General features: G+C 42.7%; 1 long non-coding RNA gene across 1 annotated transcript; it reads left to right on the forward strand.

Moving 5' to 3' along the window:
• The first annotated feature begins 10,210 nt into the window (after nucleotides 1-10,210).
• LOC123368587 lies at nucleotides 10,211-26,728 on the forward strand. The gene is made up of 3 exons (XR_006578829.1): nucleotides 10,211-10,336; nucleotides 25,979-26,040; nucleotides 26,446-26,728. It is a non-coding gene; the product is annotated as an uncharacterized LOC123368587 (long non-coding RNA).
• The last annotated feature ends 991 nt before the right edge of the window (nucleotides 26,729-27,719 follow it).

A 27,719-nucleotide genomic window follows, 5' to 3' on the forward strand; every position in this document is an offset into this window, starting at 1 on the left:
TCCACTTTAATTGAAAGATTGAATAGTTAAATATAATTGGGACAGAGAAAGATTTAGAATGACTCTAAAGCCAAAGGTTAGAGCACTACCCTGAGAGGTAGCAGATCTCTGTTCAAATCCTTTCTCCCTTCAAGAAAAGAGGGGACTTGAAGTGGCGGATCTCCCACATCCTGGGTGAGTACCCTATCCACTAGGCTAAAAGTTATGAGGGAAGTTGTTGCCACCCTCCTCCCAGCACCCTGTTTTGTTTCAGGCCCCACATGTAACCTAGGCAGCCAAATGCCTGACTTCTCCCATTCATGGATCGCTGGCAGAGTTAGGTACTGCCCTGCAGCTCGGATTTAGGTTCCTATTTCCAAGATAAGGGCAGGGATTAGCACACACCTCTCTGGTAAATGTCTCCCATTGGTTAGCTTAAACTCCTTCCCAGTTAGTATGCTGGGTTTGTGGACTGCATTCTTAGGTGCCTAGCTTTCTCCATTCAATGTATAGGGATCTTAAGCATCTAACTCAAGTTGTGGATAGCAGTGATGTTCCTGTGTATTTCTAGGCACCTAAAAGTTAGGTGCTGCGATGTGCAGCATTGCAAACCTTAAATTCCTTCATAGAGCCCACCTTTAGCTCCCAGACTTCTGAAAAGGAATGTCATGGGAACATGGGAATTGCCATACTGGATCAGGGCAATGGCCCATCTAGTTCACCTCCAGTCTTTGCCTTTGGCCAGTACCATATGCTTCAGGAATAATTAATTTCCTCCATAGGAAAGTTATCTGGTTATGTTCCAAAGAATCATAATTAGTTATCCTATCTGCAAACTACAAAACTGATCCCTAATTCCACTGACATCAGGGGAAAATCTCTGATTTCAATTGGTTTTGATATAGGCTCTGTATTCTCATACTGCATTATCAAAATGTTTCAAATGCTGTCTTCTTCCCTGTGCATTTCTTTGAACATGTGGATCCTGATTTTTAACTATCAATTCTATTTTTACTCCAGTGTAACTCCATTAACTGTAGAGCATTTACTCCTGGTTTACTGCAGTGTTCATGAGATAGAAGTCAGGCCTAGAGAGTCTACCTCATTAGGTAATATGTCTTTGGTAACAAAGAGGTACTGAGAATGCCATGATACCTTGTGCTCTTATTACTTGAATGTATGTCATGAGTTTACTGAAGTTTTCACTTAACTTCACCTTTCAAAGCCTACTTTAATACGCTAAAACCCTGATCCTTATGCATATAGTTAACTTTCAGTAGTCCCACTGAGTATTTGCAGGATTGGGGTCTAAGCAGTATTTGAAACATGCCCACTTGGAAACAGCAGCAGGAGGAAGATTAGAGGCAAAGAAGAACTGGGCTGGAGAGAGGGAAACTTGCCTGAGCATACTGGATTGCGTTAATGGTACCCAGGCAGCACCACACAGTTGGTTGCAAGCACCAGGTCCTTTGGGAGCAAAATTTATGAGCCATCATCTCTTTCTACAGCAGCGACACCAGTGCCAGCAGCATCTGGTGAAAATGTAGATATCATGCCTGATGTCAGAACTGGATCCTAAAAGTCTACAAACAGGCACCATGTGATTCTTTATACCAACAATTAACTTCTCCTGTCTTCAACCTCACCTGCTTCCCACTTTCCTGTACCTGCTCCTCACTTCCACTCTTTGTTCTTATTAATTTTTGATATTAAGAAACTAGTGGCTGAGCACTAGACGAAGTGACAAAGGCAAAATTTCAGAAGTGCCCTCAAATTTTAGGTGCCTCAATTTTTTTGATGTCCAATTTTAGGTACTTCTAGGGCAGTGGTTCCCAAACTTGTTCTGCCGCTTGTGTGGGGAAAGCCCCTGGCAGGCCAGGCTGGTTTGTTTACCTGCCGTGTCTGCAGGTTCGGCCGATCACAGCTCCCACTGGCCACGGTTTGGGAGCTGCTGGAAGCAGCAGCCAGTACGTCCCTCGGCCCACGCCGCTTCCAGCAGCTCCCATTGGCCTGAAGCAGCGAACCGCGGCCACTGAGAGCCACAATCTGCCAAACCTGCAGATGCGGCAGGTAAACAAACTGGCCCGGCTCACCAGGGACTTTCCCTGCACAAGCGGCGGAACAAGTTTGGGAATCACTGTTCTAGGAAATGCTTTTTTGATGTGTTAAACTCACACAGCTCTTTAACTGAAAGTCAGGCTACATACAAGTTTAAAATTGGTGACCAAGACTGGAGGCCACTCTGGAAAAAATTGGGCCCTATAATTTTTCTGCATTTCAGTTTCCCTTATTTGTGTAATAAGGATCTCTCTCCCATACAGAGGTGTTGTGAGGATTAATTAGTTAATGTTTGCATTGTTCCTGGAAGATGTGAAGTGCTAAGTATTATTATTATGGTGCTATGATGATGTAGAGTGCCAAGTGTTATTATTTATTATTAACAATGCTCTTGCCTATTTTCTTTTGTCTCAGAGACAAAATAGTAATTTCCAGGCTTCTGAATTTTTGGCGCATATTGTGATTTAATTCCATTAATGTTTCCTATCTGTTTGTTAAAATGTATATCCCAACATCTGTGAAATACTCCTAACTGTCTATACTTTTAAGGTAACCAGATAACCTGAGAACATCAACAGGGATGTAAGGATCACACAACACTATGTATGCCAATGCATATGTCTGTTTAGTGACGACTGCTGAAGCACTCCCAATAAGATAGGATTGAACCTGTTCTTCCCTCAAGACATTATCTGTAATTTGACAGGTCAACATTTAGATATGATAGTTCCTTCATTTTGTATTTAAGGAAATAGCCAGACGTAGTTAAATATCAGTCAATCTTTTCACAGACATAAATCATATAAAGGCCCAGATCCACCACTGAAGTCAGGGAATGCTAAATGCAGCTGTGGAAATAGGGGTACAAAGATTTCTTCTCCTCTAATCCTGGGGCCCTACTTGTGCCCAGCCAGTTCCCATCCAGGCGCCAGTCTGATCCCAGTGCGCTTTAACTTGTAATGGCTGCCTGTGACCCCTTGGAACTGTTGCAATAGCCAGAGATCACTGAGGTGTATGCTGGTAGCCATGAGGGGATAATATAGGAACTACTATCATGGCTCAATGACATCCAAGGATTCTCTTGTGCAGTGGCCAGTTAAACTGGCCAGTTAAACCTTTGAACTGCAAGAGCTCTGCAAGTCTTCCCTGACACATAAGAGTCTAGCCCTCAGAATATATGCCAGATTGTGATCTCAGTTATATCGTTTGTAACTCCAAAACACCACAATTGAAACCAATATGATTCCAAAATTTATAGCAATGTAACTAAGATCAGAATTAGGCAGTGCTTTGGTTTTAGATAGTATTGCTTTCAAATCTGCTTGTTACTTTAGTCTCGGTGAAATATCTTAATGATAGACACATTAATTTGTTTTGAACTCAGCAATTACAAGGCTTATCAGACTACCCTTACTCACTTGAGTAGTTCTTTGTATTAAAGCAGATTGCTGAAGTGAGTAAAGGATGCAGGATCATGTCTTGCTAGAGGATACGTTTTATGGAAGCAGGTAGTGAAAAAACTAACAAGTGGGGCTGGGTGAAAAAGTCAAAAGTAATTTCATTAAAACTGTAAAAAAATTGGTTTTATTTGTTTTGAAGTTTTTGAAACTGAACCAGTCTTTGCTTCTAAAATTGTTATTGACCTGAACTGGTTACCTACAAATTGTATTTACCAAAACCAGTGTTTTTGTAAATGATTTTTTGTTTTGTATTGGACTGAATAACTTTATTTCCAAGAAAAGGCCAATTTTCTGCAGAACATTTTTCATTTTAAAGATTTCAACCAGCTCTGTTCACAAGGAACTCTGTCCTGAGATTAGAATTTCTGGCTAATTATGCAGATTCAATGAGTTCAGGTAATATTCTACTAGACTTACTCACACTCCAGAACTTTTCAACCCAATGTGAACCTCATAACTTCAAGCCCCATTTCTAATCTGAACAGACACTCCATTTTCTTGCAGTCTCTCACTATATATTGTGACTAGTTTGTTTTTTCTGTGAGATTGCATAGCTTGATTTAAATCACATTGATTTGTTTGAGAGCCATATTGGTCTTATCTAAAATACTGTGTAAGAAAGCTTTGTATAATCTGATACAATTGAAAATGATGCGTGATATTATGTAATTTATTGCTTCTGTGTAAATTATCATTAGCAATTGGAGCAGCCTGGTTTCTGTATATGATTAATTGATTTTTTTCAGTGTGATATATCAGCGTTGGGTTGTTTATATATGGAAGTACACAGGCCTGCATGGCTTTATACAATAAATCAGGGTTTAACTTCACATATTGACTTTCATTCTTGTTTAGGGGAAGAAAATATAGGGACCCTTCCTCATGGGGTATGAGCAAATGTAGTGCAGTGTACTCAGTTTATCAATGAAACCTCAGAATCAGATATCAGTGTCAAAATATCCACAGTGATTATCGTGAAATTGATTGCTAGATAAGGCTTCTTCCATAGTCAAATGTGTCACTCAGTTTTAGGGTGAGAGATCTATGATAAAAGTAAAATTCTTTCTTAATCATGACATCTGCATGTGCATCATTCTGCAAACTTATCCACTTTTTAAAAATTACTAATGGGAAAAACAAACCAAAATTAAGGAAGCTAATACATCTTCCAGTTAGCAGACTGATTCTTTTGTAGGAGAGAAACATAAAAAGAGGAGCCTGTATGTATGAGAGAGAGAGAGATGTGTGCACGTGCGCGCGCACACACACACACACACACACAATCACTTACTCAATACTAAACTGCAACTACCTCTGGAGTGGAATGGAGCAGTGATTCTGTACTAGTAGCACTTGACAACACAGGAAATATAGAACAGCTTCTCCAAATGAATCTAAAAATGCAGTTTCAGGTAGTTAGAATGTAATTACCCAGACTGGTATTTGGTCTGGACTTTGGGAAGAACATCTGTGCTCATGTGAAAACTGTGGGAAAACATGAGATCAACAATGGCAGTGAGTGCCTAAGGACAAATTTATATCTCACCCAGAATAGGGGACCTCCAGCTATAGTGCCAGCACCTGTATGACAGTAGGTCAATACTACAGCTGGTCAAACATTTTCTTTCTTTTTTTTTCTTTCAAATAAAAAATGGCTTGTTTGAAAATGAAAATTTTTACAGGAAATGTTTCTTTCTAAATGTTCAGGTGTGTGCGGGGGGGGGAGTAAAAATAAAAAAATGAAAATAGAATAATTAACCAAAAATTTGTCAAAAATATAAAAGAAATTCAGTGAATTGTCCTTTAAAAATAATTTTAAAAATCATTTCTTTTAAAAATATTTCTCTGAAAATGTTTACCATTTTCCAACCAGATCTAGTCAATACTGAGGCAGAGGAGACATCACCACCAATACTTCAGGCAACATCTCGATTTTTCTCCCATCCAAGTACTGACCTGGCCCAATCCTGCTTAGTTTAATGAGATCTGTTAAAATCATAGCCTGAGGTGATATGGCTTCAGATAAATTGAACAGCTGGGCTTGCCATGATTTCTGACAAAAATTAAATTGGATCAAGGCAATCAACTAGAAATTAAACAGGTCAGAAAAGAATGAGTGGCTTAAAGTCCTGAGTCATTTCAGCAATCTCCTTCTTTGATGGAGCTGCCCCAGAAATAAGTTTGGTAAATTTAAGTACAAATAAAACTTCTGTGCCAGGAATAACTCCAATTTTTGTTTCATTTTGGTTTTATGAGTTAATTGCAGGACAAAGTACAGATTCTGATACCCTCACTCATGTTAAATGGTACTTCTCTTTATGAGTAGTCTCATGGAATGTATTGGGAGAAACGTTCTAAATAAGGGTATCAGATGTTAGCCTTAACTAATTAGCGATGAACAACTGTCATAATTAAGCCTTACTTTTTTGCGGGGGGGGGGGGGGGGTAGGGGAGGAGGAGGTTTAGCCTGCAAAGCAAAACATTTCATCATGAATCCCACCTCCTCCTGCAGGGTTCCCTAGAGTGCATTGCCACTAACACTCAGAATGCTAGAGATTTGTGCCTTATAATCTCTAAGAGTTTGGGATTTGAACTTCCTTATCTATAGATATTATTTATTAATTGTATTTTCATAGTGGTTAGGAGTCCCAGTCCTGAGGCAGGACCCATTGTGGTAGGTGCTGCACAAACGCTGAACAAAAAGATGATCTCTGTATTAAAGACTGCACAATTGGAGTGGCCATGATTTCGCCCATATTATCTATATGGGTCCAAATTCTGGTCTCTGGTAATGGTTTGTTCTGTTGATTGGAGGAAAGAAAGGTCTAGGCTTTGGGTCATATAGCTGCTTTCATAAATTGACCTGTAAATTTGTGTGTGTGCTGCACATGATTCAAATACATCTACTATTTTCTTTCCTTCAATCAACAGAACAAACTATTGGTCTGAGAGACTTTTTGAAAAGGAGATAGTGGAAAGTGATAAATAGGACCTTGTTCCTCATATTAGAAATTATCAGAAAGATGAATCATTTCACATCAATACACGTGCCCTGCTCAACAAGGTCTTTCAATTCAGCACCTCCCTTCCATTATCAGTGGAGAGGAGTAGACGAAAAAGACCAAGCAGAAAGGCTGCACACTAGCCTGCCCTGCGGCTAAAGTAAAAGCATTTAAAAACAGTGCTAAACCACAGTGACAAGAATCGTGTGCTCGGAGGAGGCTGCCAGAGAATCCAGCTGGAAAAATTAAAGCTTTTTGTGTGGCAAACACTTAATAACCTCTTTGTTGTGTTGATGGAAATGAGTGATGCAGTTCCCACTGTAAGTTGTGCATTTCAAAGAAAGTAGCAGTCAGAAACTGTCTTGTCTCTGGACCATTTGGATGTACCCTAGCTGGAGGGAAACAAAACCCTGGAGCAAGTTGAATGCAAGGAATACAGGCAGTCAAGCCCTACCATTATTGAACTCAAGCCAGCAAAATGCTGGGGTAACACAAGTGCTTATCTCCAGCTGATGAAAGTAGTCAGACTTTGGGACTAAGATTGTTTCCTGAACACCTCTCTTCTTATTTGCAATCATGTAGCAAATTCAGTAATCCTGGCATAAAACAGTGAATTAGGTGTGTATCTTGGCTATCTGTAACATGTTGAGAGATTTATTCATTTTGTAAAAAAGTTACTATATAGTTTTCTTGTTGACACCAATCAATCAGAAGTGCTCTTTAATGCATCATGCATAATATAATGGAAAAAAAGTAAAGTATATTCTCCTTTATCTTAAGAGGTTGGGGCCTGCACTTTAGTAGTAGAAGAATCTGTTGTATTAATTCTAGCCACTTTTCCACAGTTAAGTTCATAGCTGGGGTAGGCTTAGTAGCAGGGGCGGCTCTACAAGTTTGGCCGCCCCAAGCAGTCATGCCCGGGAGGCGCCCCCGAGCCGCGGGAGCAGCGGACCTCCCGCGAGCATGACTGCGGAAGGTCCGCTGGTCGCGCGGCTCAGCTGGACCTCCCGCAGCTGCGGGCAGTTCGCTGGTCCGGTGGCTCCGGTTGAGCTGCCTCAGGCATGCCTGCGGGAGGTCCAGCCGAGCCGCGGGACCAGCGAACCGTCCGCAGTCATGCCGGCGGGAGGTCCACGGGAGCCGCCGGCCGAGCGTCCCCTCCGCAGTCATGCCTGCGGCAGGTCCGCTGCTCCCGGGGCTCCGGTGGACCTCCCGCAGGCATGACTGCGGCAGGTCCGCCGGCCCAGCCTGCCGCCCCCCCGGGAAAGGGCCGCCCCAGGCGGGTGCTTGCCCCGCTGGGCTCTGGAGCCGGCCCTGCTTAGTAGGCCCTAATTACAACAGAGGCCCACTATGGCAATGAAGTTCTGAATGCCCAGGGGTGTGCAGAAGAGTGACAGCTGTGAAGTCCTAGCTTGTCATGGTTTTGTTACAATATCATGATGTTCCTTGTGCTTCACTCATGTATTTAACTTTAAGCTAGGTGTATGATTCTCTCTATTTTACAGCTGTGGGAGCCTGGGAAAACCAGCCTGGTGAGCAGGTTAGCTTTTATTATATAAATAAATACATTAATTTAATTAAATAAAGCTCACAATCCTTAGGAAGAACTTAATTAGACTCAATGGAGAAATTTAAAAATGAGGCCAATGAAAATGTAAAAAGGAAGGGAGATATTACAGAATTAAAAAAAAGTCCAGAGACCTAGCTATGAAGTAAGTTTGGGCTGAGTTGAGCTCACACAAGCTATAGATGGACCCAAGCACATACAAATGAGAGATGGACCTGAGCCAACACGTTAGGCTCTGGATCCAAATTCAGATCCGAACTTGCCCAAAACGTGGGGGATGAAGCCCATTTTACAGTTAAGGACCAGCTACACAGTTGATCTGAACAATGCTCAGTGGTATGCTACCAGCAGTAGCTGTTCAAGCTACTATCCCAAGTCCTACTAGTGCACCCACACCCTTATCTGCAGGGACCTCTCAATGTGAGAGAGGAAGCTGCAAGTTACATTCTGACTTGTGGCCTAACACTGGACGTTTCATAGCCCATTACCAAAAATGCTCAGAACCTTCTCTCAGGAGATGGAATTTTGTTTTCTATTAGTTAGATTAAGAGAATGGGAGCCAGAAGTCCTGATTTCCATTCCGAGATCTGCCACTCATTTAGTGCATGGGACTAAACAAATCACTTATTTTCTATGAGTCACAGTTCATCCGTATGAAGCTTGATTGTTTTAAAAATGCTTTGAGAGACTCAAATACAGGTATGTTGGTAGTGCAGAATGTTACTAATTAAAGGCCTGATCCCATGCTCTTTGAAGTTAGTGGATGGGTTCCTGTTGAATTCAATGAACATTGGATCAGGCTCTAGGCTTCCACATGTGGCCACAGCACACACACATGATGAAAGCCTTCAGAAATGTTAATTGAAACCATGCATAGAAATGGTAGTGCCATATTAAGGCACAATCTGGGCCAATTTAGGCTTTACTGATCCCTGGTATTTCTAAACAGAAAAGCCTGGTTGATTTCTCATTTTGTGTCCCGAAATACACAAACACGCTCCATTCCCTTTTGAACTGATTAACTATGAAGTGTCATTTTCAAAATCAAAGCCATTATTGAGCTTTTGGAGTCTCTGAAACACAATATCTCTATAATTAATTGCTAAATAAATTCATGAACAAGGTATTTTGTTGAGTTGATACAGCTGTAGTGCTGGTTTCATGCTCGGCAGTAGAGCTGCCATAGTACATTGTCTTAAAACACCATCACAGATATATATATAGCAAACAAGCGAGTTGCCCCTTCGTCCAACACCATTATCCAATGCTTAATCTAATGTCAGTACTATGCAAGTCAGCTTCCCAGTAGAGGAGACATCAGTGACACAGTCTGGGTATTTGAAGGGCCTGTCTACACAGTGAATTTTCCTGGTATAATTATACTCACACACTAGGCTATGCCTACACTGTACACCTTACAGTGGGGCAGCTGTGCCGCTGCAGCTGTGCCATTGTAGCTGCTCTTTATCGCCAGGAGACAGCTGTCCTGGCAACAAAATAAAACCACCTCCAACAATGGGCAGTAGCTACGTCACTGGGAGCATGGCTCCCACCGACAAAGCACTGTCCACACTGGTTCTTTTCATAGTTAAAAGTTTGATCATTCAGAGGGGTGTGTTTTCACATCCCTGAGCGACAAACGTTTTAATGATGAAAGTGCCAGTGTAGACAAAGCCTAAGTAAAAGAAATTGGAGGAGTATGCATTAACAATGTCATTTGGTGTCTCCAGCCACAACATCTATCTACGATTAGCAAAGAGAATGAACTGAGCTTGTCATTATTGTGGTAAACAGAACTGTGATAGGAACCAACAGATGAGGATAATCTGGTGTCATAGGGTGGCCCCACTTGGAACATCCTCCAACACAGTGTGACAGATGCAGGTTCCTCAGTTTCCCTCCTTCAGTGTCCTCAGAAACACCACAATAACTGTTGTGCCTAATAATAACCTCCTTGAGAGCTGTTTATTATAAAAACAAATTGTCCATAACAAAAATCTCCAAATATAGGCCATTTATCAACCCCTGTGCATATAGTCCTTAAAATCCCATGATATTACACCCCACATACCACACTCCAGCATCTTCCACCACAACTGAGCTCTTCTTCGGTTCTCTTCTGTCCTTTAAGCCACCCCAGCCTTTCTAGGTGAAGTGCAACTCCACGCTTCCAGAAAGAACCTCCCATAGCTCTATACTTGGAATCCATCCATCACTCCCCCTGGTCTTCAGCTTTCTCTAATGCTCTGATTCCAGCATGGAGACATCAACAGGTAAGCTCCTCTACAGTTCCACTGCCTTCAGCCCTCTGTGGCCCTGGGCTTTGGCTCTGCAGCTTAGATGTCAGCAGGCAACTCCCAATGCTGCTCTCTAGCCTTCAGGCCTCCATCAAACTCTGACTACGGTTTGAGGAAGTGAGTCAGCAAATAATTATCTATCTCATAGAGGGCTAGTGTTAAAATTAATTCTTAATATTGGTAATAAGCTCTGAGATTCCCCAGGCTGAATGAACTACAAAGGTTGAAAATATCTTTACTTACGAAGCTGATATGGCTGTTTTGTGAGCTAAATAGCCTTGGAAACCATTTTCCTATTCTTTAGGTGGTATTATCAAAATAAAGCATCAGGAATGGGGCAGAAAGATTGCAGATAAACAGAACTAACTATGGACGGAAGCACTATTAGCTTATGTTGACAAATTGCAAGATTTCTTTTAATGCTGTGCTGTTTACAATATGATCTAATCAGAACTTCAGTTTGTGTGACCTGGAAAATAATGAACGACTCATGGAAAAGCTCACATCTTTATTTTTGTTTGTAACAAGCTAAGCAATACTATCTTAACTTTGTATCTTTGGTCTTTAAATCCACTCAGCCACTCTATGAATAGATTTGGCATGTGCATAATCTGCTACTAAGATTTATGGTGGACATTTATTAAAGGATTAAGGAGCAATGAAGCCTTTGATGGCTGTGCTACTACATTTGTACTGAGTATTTACCAAAACAGAGTACAGATAAACATGTGAGCCTCTCAGTAATTTAAATTAAAACTACAATTTTCTTCATCTTTATTATTGCTTAGGAAATTCCAACATAAATTGATTTGGAAAAAGCACCTTCTACAGTAGCTTTGCAATAGAATATAATCATTTTGCTTTGATACTGTGCTCTTCATACCGAGGTATCTTGTATATGGAATTAAGTGGTGAGTTAAATACTGGGTTTGCAATAATTGTGAAATGCACAGAACCTATTAGGTTTTCAGATGAGCTCTGAAACCGAAGTTCTGATGCATGGTTCATGTATTGAGCTGTTTGCACCAAAGTCCTGGCCACCTGCCAACTTTCTGCTTGCCTACATTTCATCTGTATTTTCAAGTGGAGAGAGAGAGTTTTTGTCTTCATTTCCTGCTTTAAAGTCTTATGACATTTTCCTATATTCTGTTAAGCACCTTACATGATCCACGCCTGAAGAGGCTACCCTCCAGATAGGTATAAATTGATTTCTGTATATAGTATTTAATGTTAGAGTCAGTATATAAATATAATATAGGATTGTAAGAGCTCCAAAAAAAATTCACTGAGACCATTGAGAACTACCAAGTTAAACCTAGGTTGAATGAGCAACTAAGAGCGAGAAAAACAAACCAACAAATAAATCTTATGGTTTGTGATGTGATCACACCTTCCAGGACTGAGAGAAATAAATTGCTGGCTTAACAGCATAGTGCTTTTAATTTTATTTATTTATAGGCTTTTCTCTGGTACCCATTACTTTAGTTTCTGAGCATCTCATAACCAACAGTGGATTTCACGTGGCAGGAGAGACCACCTCATGTTTCATGAGAAAAGCATGACCTGGCATAGGCACCTAACTCCAGGAGACGGTTCATAGCTGTGAATCCCAGCTGGAGACTGCTGCCTTCCTCTGACCCAGAGTTAGGTATCTCTCCTTGGCATTTCTTATTGGCTGTTTTAGGCAGCTCCTTGGCTTCTGTGTGCATGCTGTATGCATTCATGACTCTCCCTGTGATGTTATTGAATGAACTTTGACGATATAGATCATTATTGCAACCAAGGTCCTATAGTTGCACCAAATTTTGTATAAAGGAGGTCAAGTAAGGTGTCTATTGAAAGGTTGTAATTTGCTAGTTATGATTATGCTGTCTGTATGTGTGTATCATTTTTGTATTTGAAGTTATGAATCTTGGCTATGTGCTTGTATCTCAATGTGTTTGATTCTAAGTAGCATCAGTGAAGCATTTGGTCAGCTTCTTGAGAAAGGACTATTCTGAGTAAGTGCCCAATCAAGAAACACTTAACTGACAATGGACTTTGGGAGATGCTTTCCTGGGAACGTTCAAACTAACATGTAAACAATGACATTGGCCCGCAAAAAGCTGAATCATTCATGGACATGTGAATTGCCCAAGTGGAAACAAACTCCATCTTGTTGCTGTGATTTTGCACAGAAGAGCAAAGAGGTTTCTGCCAACAAGAGAGAGAATATAAAAGGCCCAGGAAGCCTCTCCATTTGGTCTTCATCTGGCTCAAGGGATGGCCTCTCCACCCGAAAGAGATGCCTGAAAGAAAATGGAACAAAGGACTGTAACTATGGGGATGTGAGTGATTGCTGGACCCAGGCCATAAATCACAACATTGGTCTGAAAAGGATTGGGCCCAGACTAGCAAGGAGTCTAGTCTGTGAAAGAAGCTTATTAGAACATCTCTGAGGGTGAGATTTGTTACCTCAGTTCCCCTAAAAACCAGTCCAGGGTCACACTTGTATTAGTTTTATTACGATGCCGCTGTTGCATGATATAGAAAAGAGATGGTGCTTATCCACACATGCACACATTCACCACATTCATACCCTCATGCACCCACACACTTACACAGGCAGAGAGTTACCAGAGACAGCATGGGAGCCGAGAAGCCAAAGCATGATAGATCTGGAGTGTCCTCCTGCAGTCATGAATCCAGGCTGGTGAGCAGGTCAGGGAGCAGCAGCTTCTGTGCATGCCTTCTTCCGTTTTCTGGAACTGAGTGGCTCCTGTCACGTACACTGAGTTTTTCTTCTGTGTCCGTCATCGAGAAGCATTCCCAGACCAGTTTCTTTTATGCATACCAGGTTCTTCTTTTCTTTACAGCACCCCATGATTGCCTTCTCAGGGCAGATTACATCAGTCACCCCTGTCTCCTGTCTCCCGGCTCTTTTCTCCTTGCAGTTCCTCTCCACCCAGTGCCACATACACTCCCTTGTTCACATTCCGTGATCTTCCCCACATACTCCCTTGTTCACACTTTCTCTGATTGCGTGATGGGATATTACAAAGTTTGGAAGTTCATACAAGTGTTAACTTGAAAAGGTTACAGAGCTTGCAAAGGTTACAAAACTTAAAAGGCTATGTTAACAATAATTGAAGTTACAAAGTCTGCAAAAAGGTTGTAGAACTTAATGATACAAGTTACAGTTCTTACAATCACATTTGAGCAGAGGCTTTACATAACAAGATTTACCTGTGTTCAGTTTCTTACTGTATTAGGCTTAGACTTGCATGTTTTGTTTTATTTTGCTTGGTAACTTACTTTGTTCTGTCTGTTATTACTTGGAACCATTTAATCCTACTCTTTATACTTAATACAATCACTTTTGCTTATTACTTAACCCAGAGTAAATAATTAATTCTTCAGGGAGCAAAGAGCTGTGCATATCTCTCTATCAGTGTTATAGAGGTTGGACAATTTATGAGTTTAAAATTTATAAGCTTTACACAGAGTAAAACGCATTCATTTGGGGTTTAGGCTCCCAGAAAGACTGAATACTGGGTGCTGGGAAAATACCTGTTAACTGAGAAACTTCTGGACTAAGGGTATGTCTACACTACAGGAGTAGTTCGATTTAACTTAGTTCGAATTTGTGGATTCGACCTGATGAATTCGAATTTGTGTATCCACACCAAGGACACTAATTCGAATTTGTGAGTCCACACTAACGGGGCAAGCGTTGACATTGGAAGCAGTGCATTCTGGGCAGCTATCCCACAGTTCCCGCAGTCCCCGCTTCCCATTGGAATGATGGGTAGAGCCCCCAATGCCTTCTGGGGGAAAAATGTGTCGAGGGTGGTTTTGGGTAACTGTCATCATTCAACCGTCATTCCCGCCCTCTCTCCTTGAAAGCGCCGGCGGGAACTCTGTTCGCGCACTTTTCTGGTCAGTGACAGTGCGGACGCCACAGCACTGCGAGCATGGAGCCCGCTGCGATCATCGCTGCACTTATGACCGTTGTCAACTCCTCGCACCTTATCGAACACCTCTTCCACAGTCAGCTGTTGAGAAATCGGGCGAGGAGGCTCCAGCAGCGCGGTGAGGATGTGAAGTGTCAGAGTGGCAGAGACCTCTCACAAAGCACGGTACGCCGCGCCGTGGAGATCATGGTGGCAATGGGTCACGTTCATGCTATGGGACGGCGATTCTGGGCCCGGGAAACAAGCACGGACTGGTGGGACCGCATAGTGCTTCAGGTCTGGGATGAATCACAGTGGCTGCGAAACTTCAGGATGCGTAAGGGCACTTTCCTTGAACTGTGTGACTTGCTGTCCCCTGCCCTGAAGCGCCAGGACACCCGTATGCAAGCAGCCCTGAGTGTGCAGAAGCGAGTGGCCATAGCCCTCTGGAAACTTGCAACTCCAGACAGCTACCGGTCAGTAGCGAACCACTTTGACGTGGGCAAATCTACCGTGGGGGTTGCTGTGATGCAAGTAGCCCACGCAATCGTTGACCTACTGCTCTCAAAGGTGGTGACCCTGGGAAACGTCCAGGTCGTCATAGATGGCTTCGCCGCGATGGGATTCCCAAACTGCGGTGGGGCTATAGATGGCACTCACATCCCTATCCTGGGACCGGCCCACCAGGCCAGCCAGTATATTAACCGAAAGGGCTACTTTTCAATGGTGCTGCAAGCACTGGTGGACCATAAGGGACGTTTTACCAACATCTACGTCGGGTGGCCGGGCAAGGTTCATGACGCGCGTGTGTTCAGGAACTCTGGTCTGTTTAGACGCCTGCAGGAAGGTAGTTTCTTCCCGGACCACAAAGTAAGTGTTGGGGATGTGGAGATGCCTACAGTGATCCTCGGGGACCCAGCCTACCCGCTAATGCCCTGGCTCATGAAGCCCTATACAGGCGCCCTGGACAGTGACAAGGAGCTCTTCAACTACCGGCTGAGCAAGTGCAGAATGGTGGTGGAGTGTGCTTTCGGACGTCTCAAGGGGAGATGGAGGAGCTTACTCACTCGCTCGGATCTCAGCGAAACCAATATCCCCATTGTTATTGCAGCTTGCTGTGTGCTCCACAATCTCTGTGAGAGCAAGGGGGAGACCTTTATGGCGGGATGGGAGGTTGAGGCAAATCGCCTGGCTGCTGATTACGCTCAGCCAGACACCCGTGCGATTAGAAGAGCCCAGCGGGAAGCGCTGTGCATCCGGGAGGCTTTGAAAGCTAGGTTCCTCAGAGAGCAGGGTAACCTATGACTGTCCAGTCTCTTTACAGAGAAGCTGAACCTGCCCCTGTTTCAGTTCCTATTGTCTTTTTTCAGCGGTTACATACCCTGTTCACCAGGTTTCCCCCCTTCCAACAGACGTTTAAAAATAAAGTTATTGGAACATTTTTAATTAACAAAGTTTTCTTTACTAACGAATTCTCGTTCAAGGGTTACAACAGGGATGCAGACTGTGGTGGGTACGGTGTGCAGTGATGTACATACCGCTTCTACACTCGAGGACTGACAGGCTCCTGCTCCTACAGCGGTCTCTGGGGGGAGGACGGTTACCGGAGGGTGTGCAGGAAGGGGTGGGTTTGCAGGAAGGGGTGAGGGGTGTTTGGGAAGGGTGAGTAGGTGTGGGTGGATGATGGCTCTGGCTGGGGCTCAGGGCATCGGAGAGGTTCATGGCTAGGGTGGAAGGGCATGGTATGGGCAGCCTGCCTTGCCATTTGTGGATGCCAGGCGCTCGGACCCTGGGGCAACATACACCTCCCAGACTGACCTGGGGCAACAGACACCTCGCACAGTGACCCGGGTGCCTAGTGACTGCACTCTGTGTGTGACCTGCTGTTGATCCTGCCCCCATGTCTGTACCCTGTTAATGGTGGCTGTCCTATGCAATTAACAAACCCCTCCCCCACCCTTCACACAAAGTCTTCTGCAAAGAAACATGACGGAAACAGTGATGAACAGCAAACTATTTTTAATACTCAACTATACAGTTGGGGGATGAAACTGGGATTTGGGATCGGGTGAGCCAGGAAGGCAAGCAATTCTCATACTTTAGGGAATGAGAGCTGTTTGGTACATGAGCGCTCTGCTGGGGTGCAGTGACAGTTTTCACGGCCCCTAGCGCCCCTCCTTCTTGTGATTTTGGGTGAGGGGGGGACAGGACTTTGTGGCGGGGGAGGGCGGTTGCAGATACAGTTCAGGGGGGCTCTCTGCTCCTGCCTGCGGTCCTGCAGAACATCCACAAGGCGCCGGAGCGTGTCCGTTTGCTCCCTCATTAGTCCAAACAGCGTTTGAGTCGCCTGCTGGTCTTCCTGCCGCCACCTGTCCTCCCGTTCGCTGTGTGAGCGCTGCTGCTGAGAGAGGGTCTCCCTCCACTGGCTTTGCTGGGCCGCCTCGGCTCTGGAGATGGCCATCAGTTCAGAGAACATCTTGTCCCGAGTCTTTTTCTTTCGCCGCCTAATCTGCGCCAGCCTCTGTGAGGGGGATGCCGGGGCAATTCGGGAAAGAGCCGCAGCTGTGTGATGGGAAAAAGGAAGTGATTTCCTTCCAAAGATACATGTTTGCGAACACTGAACACAGTCTACTCAGTTTCTGTGAACAAGACCATACAGGGCACCTAATCTCATGTGCTCTCAGGACAAGTTCGAATTTTCGGCATTCGCTTTCATTGCCTGGGGTCTTGCACTGGAGATCGGACAAGCGGGGCAGGACAGCAGAATCCGTGTAGCAGCCAGGCCTGGTAAGCACTACACTATAGGCTGCTTAACAGTTAATGGATAGCAGGGCCCTGCTGCTGCAGGCAATCTGGAAAGCATAAAGTCTGACCCTGTTCCAGCCCCTCGCGGCTGTGCACGGGAAAGATCCCTGTATGCTTTTCCTCTGCAGCCTACAACACGTGGCTGTTAAACGACGGTCATTGTTATGCAAAGGAAAAGTCAAGCATTCACAATAGTAACATTAAAGTAATTCCCCTAATTAGATGCAGCAGTCACCGAGCGAGATCACCCTGAGGCGGGTCTCCAGGACAAACAGAGAGCGAATGCTGCGTGAATCCCTGCATAGACCAGGGCCCTATGCTGCCATGCTGGTCGAGGCGATGCTCCCATTATACCTCCTGATGGCCTGGCGCGGAAGAGTGTGCTTCCACGGAGCACCCAACAAGGCACCTCTCCCCAGGAACCTCCTAAGGAGGCTTTTCGAGTACCTCTCAGAGAGCTTCGTTGAACTGTCCCAAGAGGATTTTTGTTCAATACCTATATGCATTAAACTTCTTTTTATATAGTTTTTATTCCTGTTTTGTTAAGAAATAAATGTTTACATGTTTATAGCACTTACCGACTGATCCTTCCCCTGATTCGGAGTCCGGGTTAACGGCCGGGGAGGGTTGGTAGGGGATCTCTGTGAGGGTGATGAAGAGATCCTGGCTGTCGGGGAAAGCAGTATTGTAACCGCTGTCGCCTGCCTCGTCCTCCACAAACCCTTCCTCATCTTCCCCATCAGCGAACATCGCCGAGAAACTGCCCCTCGACACTATCCCATCCTCAGAGTCCACGGTCACTGGTGGGGCAGTGGTGGCAGACCCACCGAGAATGGCATGCAGTGCCTCGTAGAAGCGGCATGTCTGGGGCTGGGCTCCGGAGCGTCCGTTTGCCGCTTTGATTTTTTGGTAGCCTTGTCTCAGGTCCTTGATTTTCACGCGGCACTGCGTTGCATCCCGGCTGTATCCTCTGAGTGCCATGGCTTTGGAGACCTTCTCGTAAGTCTTTGCATTCCGTTTTTGGAGCGCAGCTCTGAAAGCACAGACTCATCGCCCCACACAGCGATCAGATCCAAGACTTCCCAGTCAGTCCATGCTGGGGCCCTCTTTCTACTCTGAGATTGCATGGACTCCTCTGCTCGAGAGCTCTGCATCGCTTCCAGTGCTGCTGAGCTCGCCACGACGTCCACACAGGAAATGAGCTTCAAACTGGCCAGACAGGAAAAGGAATTCAAATTTTCCCGGGGCTTTTCCTGTATGGCTGATCAGAACATCCGAGCTCGGACTGCTGTCCAGAGCGTCAACAGAGTGGTGCACTGTGGGATAGCTCCCGGAGCTAGTAAGTTCGATTTGCATCCACACCTAGCCTAATTCGACATAGCCATGTCGAATTTAGCACTACTCCCCTCGTCGGGGTGGAGTACCGAATTCGAACTAAAGAGCCCTCTAGGTCGAATTAAATGGCTTCCTGGTGTGGACGGGTGCACGGTTAATTCGAATTAACGCTGCTAAATTCGAATTAAAGTCCTAGTGTGGACCAGGCCTAAGTGAATCTTAGTTTCTGTGAACTGCAGGGGGCGTGGCCCAACCTCTTGGTCTGTGCTATAGCTGACTGGAGTGTCTAGCTATGCAAGACGGGAGTGGAGGGAAGCCTTCTCTGTCAGGGGGGTTTGTTCTCAGTGGTATCCCAGCACATCTAGAGACAGTTTTGAGGGAGTTTCTATGACCAAACCTGTGTCAGTGGCATAGTCAAGCAGGATCTGTGCACAACTGATTGCTTTGAGACACTGGTAATGATTTTAAGTGAGTTTTAAGTATGGTGGCTGGAGAATAGACAAAGTGGTTACTGGTTTGTTATTTTCTGTTTGTTTATTTTGGGTGAGAGAAATAAGCACAAGAAAGCAGGAAAATGACTACCAGTGAGGCAGCTACAAAACTAGAATTGGCCAGACTGGAAGCAGAAGAGAAGGCAAAAGACCGCAAGTTTCAAATGAAGCTCAAAGAAGCAGAGGCAGCCAGGGAGGAGGCTGCTCACAAAAGAGCCATGGAAGCCCAGAAGTTAGCCCAACAAGCTGCTCAAGAAGAGAGGCAGCAAGCCCTGGAACTCAGGCACCTGGAGGCTGACGAAAAAAGGCAGGAGAAGGAGAGAGAGAGAGGCAGCTAGCCCTGGAGTTAAAAGACAGAGAAATACAGGCCCAGATTGAGACCTAGAATCATAAACTGACTGTAACGGAGTGGAAGAGACAAAATCCTTCATCAGCTAGCTCAACTTCCCCAAAAATCCACAAATGGGAGCAGTTATGTCCACAGTATGATGAATCCAGTGATATTGCCGAATATTTCAATCACCTTTCAGAGACTGTGTACTCTCCACGTGATTCCTGAAGATCAAACAATGACCACTTTAGTTGCAAAGCTGACTGGCAGAGATCTGGACATATTCAATAAGATGCCTATTGATGATACTTCAAACTATGGTAAATTTAAGGAACTGGTTTTGAAACAGTTTCAGATTACACCTGAAACCTACACGGTTAAATTCAGGAGTCTTAAGAGGGGATCTGGATTGAGTAATGTGGCTTATGTAAATGAAATGAGAGATTTGTTAGACAAGTGGGTAAGGGGAAAAGGCATTACAAGCTTGGAAGAAATGTGTGATCTGATTACTCAAAAACAGTTCCTGAATATGTTCAATTATGATGTAAAACAGTATTTGTGTGACAAAAAGGTAGATGCAGTGGAGGAATTAGTGGGGTTTGCAGACTCCTTCAAGAAATCACAAGCTGCAATTAAAACATAATCCATTGGCAGAGGGGTAGAGGGTTGGTGGAAAGCAGAATCACCGTTTTACCCCTGGGAAAAAGGAGGCTGATCATTCACTTCCCCATTCCCCTGTTACTCATCCCAAATCTCCTGTACAAGCAGAGGAGCCCAAAAGAGCTATCATTGTAAGTCCACTGAGCACCTGAGGAATAAATGTCCTTGGCTGAGTGGGAACAGGCAGCAGGTAACACATGAAGCTGCTGCTTCTCAGAACACAGAGGTATCCTAGGCTGCTGCCTCTTTCCACACATGATTTGTAAAAGTTGCATCTGCACAACCAAGCAGTGAGCATATACATGCTATTAAACTTACTGACAAAGTGTTCCAAGGATGGAGAGACACTGGTGCAGAAATTTCTGTGGTCAGAAGGGACCAATCCATGAAAAGGATTTGATACCAGGGAAAATGGCAGAATTAGAATTGGTGGGAGGTTACAAAGTCCTTGCACCTTTAGATAAGGTACACATAGAATCATAGAATATCAGGGTTGGAAGGGACCTCAGGAGGTCATCTAGTCCAACCCCCTGCTCAAAGCAGGACCAATTCCCAACTAAATCATCCCAGCCAGGGCTTTGTCAAGCCTGACCTTAAAAACATCTAAGGAAGGAGATTCCACCACCTCCCTAGGTAACCCATTCCAGTGCTTCACCACTCTCTGAGTAAAAAAGTTTTTCCTAATATCCATCCTAAACCTCTCCCACTGCAACTTGAGACCATTACTCCTTGTTCTGTCATCAGGTACCACTGAGAACATAGGAACTGTTGATTTGCAGGCTGAACTGACTGCTGCAGCAGTGGCACACAATTTTGCAACATTTCTACTGAGGAATGATTTCTTTGATGTGGCAGAATTTGACCCAGGGTTCGTTAGCAGCAAGAAGGAATCTTGTGCTAAAAGCCCCAGGGGGGAGGCTGAAATCACATGTGCTTCTGGGGGAATAGGAGAGTGTCTCTTTAATTCCTCTGTAGCAGTGGAGAATGCAGCTTTGGGGGCAGGGATGGTGGTAACCACTCCCTGTAACACCAGGGCTCAAGGCAGGTCCCTGCTGGAAGGGCTGGATAGAGCCAACTCCTGTCCTGTGATCATCTCCCTGGGGGAAAAGGGATGTTCCATTTTGTAACAGGGAGGCCTTCCCATCTACTGACTGCCAGGAAGTTGCAGGTCAGCAGAGGACAGGGCCTGCCCTGGGGTGCACAGAGACATGTATCCTGGAGATGGAAGTTGGGGTCCTGATGACCGCTGCGGTGGAAACAGACCTGAAGGGCTCTGTAGCTGGAAGCAGGCCCAACCTGAGTGAAAGGAGGGGATTTTGCTGATCAGTGAAGGATCTGTCATAGCTGGTAGCTGTGAGCCCACCGGTGGATCAGGGTCACCTTTCCTTTCAGGGGACACAGTAATGTCAGCCTCAGAGAGGAGCCCAGAGAGGGAAGTCCAGACAGAAGGTAAGGATTGTATAGAGAGCCTGGGTGCCTAGATTGCAGGTGAAGATTCTGCTGGGCAGCAGAGCACCTAAAGTTAGTTGTTGCAATGCTGTGCCCAAGTTCTCTTTGTGGATTTAAACAAAGATCACACAAAATCTGTGGCAGAGTTGGGGATAAAAGTAACATTTATCAATCTAGCGTCCTAATCACAAAACAACTCTTCATCCCCAAATGATCCTTCAAGTGTTTTAGTCTATTAGTTGAATGCTATTATATGATTTTAAACAGTTTTTATTGCAAAATAAAGACTATTCTGATGAAGACAATGTGTCTTCTAGCATTTTTTACTATAAATCTATGACTTTTGCCTTTTTTCTTATCAGCTTGTAATATTTTGGTATAATTTGAGGCCCATATGTAAAATTAATTCCTCATTATTAATAGCTTATATGGCATAGAAATGTGCAATCTGTTTCAAAGAAAGGGAATGTTAGTCAGTTCCTCAGAGTTATCCTATACTCTGTGATTTTTTTAAAGTAAATTTTACATATATAAGTTGCTGAATTTATAGACCTGGAGAATGTAATCCTTTCTTTTAAGTAGGTACAGAACAAAAAGTGGCAATACATGACAGTCCACATTAGCACTCATCACTGTGTCTCCAACCTATGCTGGAGGAACAATACCAAGGGATGAGAGAATGGAAGACTGTGAGTGAGAAAAGCAACTTTGAAGAAAGCCTGTGCCTTGCTAGATTAAGTTTTTAGTCACTAGAAAGATTTTTTTTCACTTTTATTTGTAACTATTTCAATCTCTATTTTTCATATCTGATCTCACTTAAAATCCTATTTTTAATTCATAAACTTCTTTTACTTTTCATTTCATTCATTTCACAGCATACTGTGGTTGAATTAAAGTGTTAGTTAACTACAGTTAAAGTGGTAAGCTGTACATTTTGTGTCTTTAGAGGGACAAACAAACCTTATTATTTCCCTGACTGGTCCAGGAAGGCCTGGAAACTTCAGGGCAGATGCTTAGGGAAATCTGGGACTGGTACTGTGTCGGGATCATTTTACAAGTTGTAACAAAGACTGGTGGAAGCTAGAGTGGGGCTGGAGACAGGTTGTTGGGGTCAGAGCTGCTGAACCAGGGCTGGCTGCATAGCACACAGACACTCAAGGTGTGATCTGCATGCTTGTTGCTGATTGTGATGGTCCCAGGCTAAGAGCTACAGTAGTAAAGCATTGTGAAGAGTTACAGGGTAAGAGGTAACAGCCCCTCTTTTCGATCGACTGCATCCCGAAGTGTGACAACAAGCAGGGCAGAATAGCTGAAGAGGGACAAGATTAATGTTGTTAAAAATGGCAGAAGGCCTGTGATTAAGGCACTAGAGTGGGGCTCAGGAGATCTGGATTTAGTTTCTGGCTCTGCCACAGACTTCCTGTGATCTCTTGGACAAGTTACTTAAATGATCTGATCTCCAGAAGTGCATCTATATATCCCATTAAAGTGAATGAGAGCTGCAGATGCTCAAAATTAGGCCATTAGTCTCTCTATGCCTTGGTTTTCCTATGTGAATTTGGCCAAGACATATAATTCCTCTTGGGCAGATTTTGATATCTTTCTTTATGTTGAACAATTCTTTAGAACACAAATATCCCCACTGAAGTCAGTGGGGCAATTTGTGGAGTATGGTGTTACTAATTGGAGTATAGGCATGAGATTCTTGCCCTCTACATCTCAGCTGTAGAATGGAGATAATCTATTTGTTTGTATATCTTTTGTATAGAGACTGTAAATTCTTTGGGGCAAGAACTATCTCTAACTTTATGTTTGCACTGTGCTTAGAACAAAAGGATCTCAAACTCAGTTGGACGTTTTCTGTCCTCTTTGAATACTTACAATAATCATAATTAATAATAAATTAGTTAATAATTTTGGTTGAAAGAAGTCAATTTCAGGATAAAACAAAATCTGACATCAGAGTACATTAAACCATATTAACAGGATAGCCAAATTCTTACTTTATGTTTAAAAGATTTGTTTCTGATTGCTGTTGAGGAACTGGAAATAATTCACGTTAGCAATGAAATACATTCAAAGAGAAGTAAATGTATGCCCAATGTCATGTTTGCCACCTAGCAATGAACACAGCAAGAATATTAATAAAGAAAATACAAAGCCGGTATAGCTAAAATAAGAATTTGGCCTATCAAAACAAAATCATGTCCAATATAGCCCTTTGGCAGGAAATTTCATTATTCTTCATCACATGAAGTAACAGTGTGAGGTATGTTATTCCATTTGCTTGGCAGTGGGAATTTATAGAAGTTGTTTACTGGAGAACAATATAATCTGTGGAAATAAGCCGAAGGTCCATACAACATGATCATTCCTCATGTGTAATGGAAAATGGTTGCAAGAATTAATAGAAGTACATAAACTCTTTTGAAAGGGTGGCACTAATGTTAGCCAGAGTTGTTGAGGAAACCCATTAGAGAGAATAAGAGGAACAAACGGGAATACGTAAGAAGTGAAATTTGGAGCATTTTTTATTCATAATATTGTTTACACCACGGAATCTGGAATGGCTAATAACTATATGGAAACCTATGGGAAATGGAATATATGTAAGTGAATGAGCTTTTAATAAGCCAGATGATTGTAATTCCCCTCCAAATAATGGTCTCCACATTATATAAATGACATTTGACAAATTGGAGAGCATTCAAATAAGGCCAACTAGAAGAACACAATAATTAGATGGCCTGGAATGGGAGACCAGGGGAGCTTAATTTAGACTGTCTGAAAAGCAAAGAAATATAGCAAGATACTGAGCTACATCTGAAAAATGCTGAGCACAGTGAAATCAACAAGAACTCAGTGAAGTCAAGAGGAGCTGGTGTGTCTGAGGTGACTTATTCCATATCTTTCTGAATCTGTCACCCAGCAGAAAGGGGAAACAATATAATTGTGCAAAATAGCTTTTATTTTTCCCCACACACTTTGGGAATAACACAAAGTAAAAATATAAGTTAAATGTTCCGTATCTCAAAGATGACCAGAGAGTTTCCCAATAAATTCCTTCAGTTATATCTATTTAACATCTATTCACTAAAGGTTTTCTAAACTTCTTGCCCAGACATCTAATACTCAATCTAATGTATAAACATGCTGAATAGAGCTGATCTGGAATTTTACTAGTTAATGCTTTTTTGTAAGAAAATGTCAATTTGTCAACATTGAAACTTTTTGTAGAAACATGTTTCTTGAGATGAAACCTTCATCAAGAAGGTTTCTGAGGTCTAGGATGGAATGTATGCTCAATCAAAGAACAAGTACTGATGCTGCTTAGAGTACTTATGTGAGCTATAGGAGACTCAAGTCCCTACTCTACATAATTCTTTCTCACCCAATGAATATTTAATAATTCTCTGCTACGAATCAGACAGAGCACATATTGTAACTTTGGTCTCCCACATCCCAGATTAGTGCCATTGCTATTGGCTTATCTATCTTTTTTTTCAGTTGTTTTGAAAAATCTCAATTTCATTCTGATGTGGAACAAAACCAAATCTCAAAACTCAGACATTTTTCACAGACCAGAATTTTTCTTTTCCAGCCAGCCCTAGCTCTCTGAATTATCACCAGAGCTGGGTTAAGAGAGACAGTTCTTCTGGGGTCATTCAGCCCCACTTGACTTGTCAGGAGCACGTTGTACAGATGACAGCCCTGCAGGTTTCCCCATGTCCTGCTTCCTGTTATTGTTCTATGAACATAATGCTAAGAGGGTAATTTAGTCTTAATGGCCCATTTAGTCTATAACCTCTCTTTTGAGGCAGCCAGTGACCAGAGCTAACAATTAAAATAGTGTCTTTTGTGATAAAGATGCAAAATAACAAATGGTAGGAAAAAAATGCAAAATCCTCAACCACTGTAAGAAAGAAATGAAAACTTTCTTTTTACACCAGGCTGATGCAATAGATCACACTCTAGTGCATTTTGCTCAGTGTCAGGGCTCCAAAAAATAAAAATGAATTCATGTTAATTTTGAGCCTCCAGGTTCTCACTTATGGGGTACTACACTCACCAGTGATTAATTCAGAAGCTTGGCAGGCAGTAGTACTTTGCCTGCCACTGTGCCAAAGGGAGTTTTACTCTGGCACAGAGACTAATCTCAGATAAAAAGGCTGTGAGGAAAAGTCACAGAGAGAAGGCAATATTCAGTATTTGCCATTCAGGGACATATTTCTTAGTCCCCATCATTGCCCTATAGCATCTGAGCATGAAGAAAAACAGGTGTATCTACAATGACATTCTTATACAGTAACATAATAGCAATTAATTTTACTGTAGTTGGAAGAAAGAAAAAGCTCTACTTCTTTATAATACACCATCTCTGTAAATCAAAAAATTATACCTTGGGTTAGATACCGAGCTTGTGTAAATTGTCATAACTTATGGAACTACCCCCAATTTACTCCTGTTTAGAATCTAACCCCTTCTTTTCTAGGTAGTACTTAAGGAATGTAAGCATTACACATAAAGTGCTTCTTACCCACAGGAAAACAGAGTTTGAGCTGCTTGTTTTGCATTCATTCCATTCTGAAAATGATTCCTAGAGTTGTTTCCACAGGTAAGAAAGTGGCAGTGGCATGGCAGGGAAGTTTGTGAATTCTGTTGCATTCTGGAAAGCAGGTAAATTAATTGTTTTCTACAGCATTTTAAATAGATTGGGTGTGTGGTTTTGTTTATTACAGAGATGGAGTTGTGGGTTCCTCCTGCCCCCTGTAGCTCTTTGGGAAGATAGTTCAAAGCTATAAATTTCTTCAAGGGAGGAACATAGAAAAATGAAAGAATTAAAAAAATCCTCACTCCCACAGAGTGGTAGGAAAGAGGTATGTGTGAGGACTCCTTCTTTGAATCACATGGTGCACAGCTAATTCAGTAAGCCTATTATTTACTGCAGCATAAGAGAAGTAATAAGGTTCATTTCCATATGTAATTTTGAAATGTGACAACTCACTCACTTCTTTTTTGTCTTTTAAAAAAACTGCATGAAATCCCCTTGAATCACTCAACATTATATATCTCTCAATACAGAGGCCACTGTTGAATTATCTACAGCTGAAGATCATGCTGTTCATTCAGTAAGGAAGACATGGTTTATGAGCTGACACCCAAGTCTCCTGGTAAATTTGGAACCTGTGGATAGGGCTCCAGCTGGTACTTATGCCCTAAACCCGGGAACACATATTGTCTACTTTGCACTATCCCATTTACTTTTAGTGGACTGTCTCTGCAGGGGAGTTTAGAAATGTAATGAAACAGCCCATACATAAAAAATGTCAGTAAAACAGGGTTGGGTACATTGAAGATTTAAACAATAAATATGCCTTTTCTTATCAATTAGTAACTTTTGACACTTACGATATTGGATCAAATGTTTTAACATAAAACTAGAAATTAAAATGTTTCCATAGTTACTGCGAATGGTCATAAATTTGTCCCTTTCAGATTTACTAACATTCCAAGCTTAGCCATAATTTCTAACGAAAAGTCCCAGTGGCCCAATATACCGCTTCATATCTTTTATGTCTTTCCTTAATGGTGCTTAGTGACTGAAAATCATTTTTGAGGAAACGGTTGCTTTATATTTATGTATAAAATTGGGGTAAAAGGGATTAGAGCCAATTTTTCTTCCAGTGATTAATGGAATCAAAACTAATATTTCAATTTTCATAATTCAGTGCATATGGACTGCTTTTGGAATACTATTACTAAAGTTTTAACAGGTGGTAATCGTGGTATTGCTAGTGATTATTATGTTAAAGAAATTCTGGGCCTGATTCTCCAATGCCCATTGGATTCCCATTGTCCATTTATACCCACAAAGAATTTGGCCTAAAGAGGTTTTTTCCCTAATACATTTATCACAGCAGTGGGTTTTTTTTAAATGACAAGCCTTATAAATTCATGGATAAGGTACATTTACCACTGAAAATTTGTCACTGTATCATTTCACATGATTATTTACTACCTACATATCAACTTTGACATGTATGGTATTTTATAAACCAAATAAAGATGGAGTCCTTGTTCCAAAGGGTTTACAGTCCTTGGTCTTGATATTGCAATGAGGTGAATTCAGAGGAAAAATAATTAGGCCCACAAGGAGTCCCACTGAAGTCAATCTCATTGGAGGATCTGGGCCTCAGAGTACTACAGCTGAAAGAGATGGCATCACATGGAGAGGTTTTGAGCTGGTAAGCGGTAGAAAAATTCCAGCCAAAACTTTTTTAGGTGAAAAATTTAGATTTGGTGACACCAAAATGTTTCACCAATTTATGTATCTTTTGTTCAGCTGTTTGTTTATA

The sequence above is a fragment of the Mauremys mutica genome, chromosome 4, assembly GCF_020497125.1.
Source record: "Mauremys mutica isolate MM-2020 ecotype Southern chromosome 4, ASM2049712v1, whole genome shotgun sequence".
NCBI classification, from domain to species: Eukaryota; Metazoa; Chordata; order Testudines; family Geoemydidae; genus Mauremys; species Mauremys mutica.